The sequence below is a fragment of the Propithecus coquereli genome, unplaced genomic scaffold, assembly GCF_000956105.1.
Source record: "Propithecus coquereli isolate 6110/MARCELLA unplaced genomic scaffold, Pcoq_1.0 Scaffold159, whole genome shotgun sequence".
Taxonomy (NCBI): domain Eukaryota; kingdom Metazoa; phylum Chordata; class Mammalia; order Primates; family Indriidae; genus Propithecus; species Propithecus coquereli.
Window position 1 is genome coordinate 627,231 of NW_012140413.1, and position 4,004 is coordinate 631,234.

Sequence of the window (4,004 nt, forward strand, 5' to 3'; positions counted from 1 at the left end):
AAAAACAATAACAAATAGATGCCCTTATTTGTTTTTGAAAGTGATCATTTTGTATACAAGATGAGTGTCCGTGGAGGCATTCAGTGTAAAAAAAAAGGCACAGTAAAGATACATCCCAATATCACCCTCAGAAACTTTAAATGTGCAAACAGAGCTTCTATTTGTCAACAAGACCATTAAAAACTGAAAACAACTACAGGATACCTGCCGAGCAGATCTGGACTAACCCATAGCTGGCAGGTGTAATGTATTGGCCTATTTCCTACATAGCTCTTTGTGGATATCTATGGGTCTCTACAAAAATCGATTCTCAATTTGGATTTGCTTGCCTAGTAACTGATGCAAAGCTCTAACCATCTAAGAGACCTATCACAGAAAACATTGTTCCATTAGGATCCCTCGCTGATATATCATTTGATCCTGGCAACAATTTTACTGTAGGCACAATATTACAATGGTCTAAGAAGCACCATGTAGAATAGGCTTATCATATAACTAACCACAAAGAAGTGGACTGATTCAGAATTACAATTGACAGTTGAAACACCTACTTTCTAAAATGCTGGAGTAAGAAAAGATTGAAGAAATGGTTTGCACAATTGAATGAATGCATTTTAAACAATATGCATGGCAACGAAGATCACCATTGGCCACATTATTGAAATATTGTGAGGGAATATAGGGAAGGAGGGGATGGGAGATGACATAGGAATTACATAAACTTCTGTTCTACTCCTGTTTTTTTCTCTGCCTGATTCTATAGAAAAAGGATCTGGGTTGAGTTTATGAGTTCCAGTTGAAGGATTGGTAGCTAAATATTACCCATGGTACTGCCTCAAAATTTTATTATCCCAGTTCCTAAAGAAGTGATGGGATTAGGCCATCCAAGCTAGGATTAATGGTTTTTGCCTCTTTCCTATACAGGAGATTAAATAGTCTGTGTAAGCTTGTCCTTACCCTACCCTACTCCATGGGTCTGGGAATAAAGTAGGGGAATGCATTGGCCACATTCAGAGAGCTGTCAGTTCTGCGGGTCAGTCCTTTGACAAACCTGGTGCCTCTCCCCTAGAGGCTTTGGGTGAAAGTTAATAACAATGGAAAGAAAGAGAAGTGGTTACTCTTGGATAGGAAACTGGTAAATGATAATTCAAAAGGAAATGCCTACACTACCTTGGTGCCTCAAAATAGATGGAGAGCAAGAAACTGATACTGTCTCTTAGCTGTATTTACTGATGCCAGAAAGGTGAAGCTAATTGCCTGCAGAAACCACCTCATTTGTTTTGAGTTGAAGGTCCAGCATGGGCCTCAGCTAATTTAAGAGGTTCAATCTGGAGTCATTTATGTGTTTTGTGGAGATGACACTAACAACACCTTATAAGGAACACTTAGAATAACTCTAGTATTGCTTTATCCGTTCAAGGGCAATGGCCTCGTATTATTATGGCAGCAGAATCACAAGGGGTGATTTTTATGGGAGATTTATGGTCCCGCTGGCCTATGAGAATTAGGAATTGGATAATGTAATTTGCATAGGTGTCCTCTAACTGCCAAAGCCCCACTCATAAACAAAAACCATACCTATCCAATAGTGTAGTTAGTTGGAATTGGATATCTATTAAACTTGACTGGATTTAATGAGCATTACTTAAAGCACATTTGGAACCCATATCAGTATAGCCTTATAGCATAAAATAAGACATATGGCTCTTCCCATAAGAGATTTATAGTCCAAAATTAGCTGAGATTTCACTTTTGGTTTATACCCTAATCCATGACATTTCATATATAGGCATGGGCCGCTTTTGCTGGAAAGGCTGAGAAAATGTTACTATATTTAAAACTGACTAATCTTCTAATAATCTTATTCTAATTTGCAATGCAACTGTTTTTTATCATAATATTTGTATAGTTGGTCAATTAATTGGATTGATAATACTGATATTGACGATCAAGTTAAAACCTCCACAAAGTGTCCTGCTGGAAACATGTCGGCTATGGGAGTAACTAGATGCAGTTAATTATTTAGTGATTACTTGAGTTGATCTTTGTGAGACCATTCACAAAGTTCAAATTTTACTGGTGAAAGAAGGCAAAAGAGTTGTTGAGCTTTTGCATGATTACAAACACGTTTGGGCTGGAATACTTGGCAATTGAAATTTTTCTTTGAAGCAACACTGCAGCTTACTGAATGATAGAAATAATTAGTATTTTGGATATTTCCCTTTTCTGTTTAATGGTAAAAATACACAAAAATATGATAATGATTTATAATTTTTAGAAATTTGAACATGAGTCAGGAGCGTGGACTGCATAAGACAAAATTATTTTACAGCTGCACTGGGGAAGCTCTATAGTCATCTTTGGAGACATCTGTAAGTCTGACACTGACACTTGGCAGAGGTTAGGATGAAATGAATTAGCTAGTGATTGATGATGTGCAATTGAAAGTTCAAAATTGTCCTTGAGACACCAAAGACTAGCCTGTTTGCATTACTTAGGAATGTATGGAGTGGTGACCTATTCCTGGCTGTACCTGTCTTTACAGCCTGGCTTGGCTACATGATCTGTGAGGTATAAAAGGTTCCCAAAGCTAAGATTCCTCAGGCATATCTTGGTGTTTCATAATTCGGAGATGAAGCTCATCCTGCATGCCCAAGAAAGGCCCCTGTGGGGCTGTGCCTGAAAACTTTTCTAATTCCAATGCTGCCTACATTTCTCCTCCTTTATCTTTAGCCTTTATTAAAGCTCTACACGACTCAGTACACACAGAAGAGTTCTGTGAATCCCTTCGGTTATCCCGCCCTGTGTAATCAACACACTTCAGTACAATTTTACAACTATAAAATTTGTTTTTGTGCTGTATCTAACTATATCTATCAATATTTTTATGGTTTCTGGTTTTGTTAATATCAGTAATTGCTAACATTTATTGAATATTTATGATGTGTCAGACATGGTTCTAGATAACATCTAAAGATATTAATTTGATCCTCAAAACAATGTTGCATGCAGTTTTTTTAAAAAAGTATTATTATTTCCAGTTCTCATATAAGGAAACAGAAATGCTGGCATCTAAGTTTGTTCTCCCAGGTCACACGTATTAGTTGAGATATGAACCACAGCAGATGGGCCCTAACGTCTAACTACTGCTCCTCCATTCTTTCCTGCCCTAATATGGTATCATGGTATCAGAATTAGAAAATTTTTTCTCAACTCAAAATTATAAATATATTTGTGTAAATTTTTCTCTCATCCTCACTTCCTTCATACTAAATTATTTGCAGTTTTTAAACATTCTGTATCTTGTTTTTTTTGTTTGTTTGTTTTTTAGGGACAGAGTCTCTAGAGCACAGTGGCATCATCATAGCTCACAGCAACCTCAACTCCCCTGAGTTCAAGCAATCCTCCTGCCTCTGCCTCTCAAGTAGCTGGGACTACAGGTAAGTGCCACTACGCTGGGCTAATTTTTCTATTTTTAGTAGAGATGGGGTCTCGCTCTTGCTCAGACTGGTCTCCTGGTGTCAAGCCATCCTCCCACCTCAGCCTCCCAAAGTGCTAGGACGACAGGCATGAGCCACCACGCCTGGCAACATTTTATATTTTCTGTCACCACCTTATTTTGTCTTTATCTTTCCTTCTGCACAGAAAACCTTTTTCTACCCCACCATCTCCTTTTATTTAGTTAACTCTACTTTTTAATTAGGACCATACCTTTCCCATAGCAGTCTGAGTGCGGTGTCCCTATAATGTGTTCCAGTGACAAATACTATACACCTATATATAACATGCATAATTACAGATTGTAATCTTTTTTCCTAGTGTGCATGTATTTTCCTAATGTATATTTTAACTCCAAAATATAAACACTCGAGCTCAAGATTATGCCTTATGTTCTCTATCTACAGGGTCCAACAAAACTTCTGAGATTTAACACTTGTTCAATAACTATGTGTTAATGGAATGAGTAGGGCAGGATTTATATTTCTGTTATAACAATTCTGCCT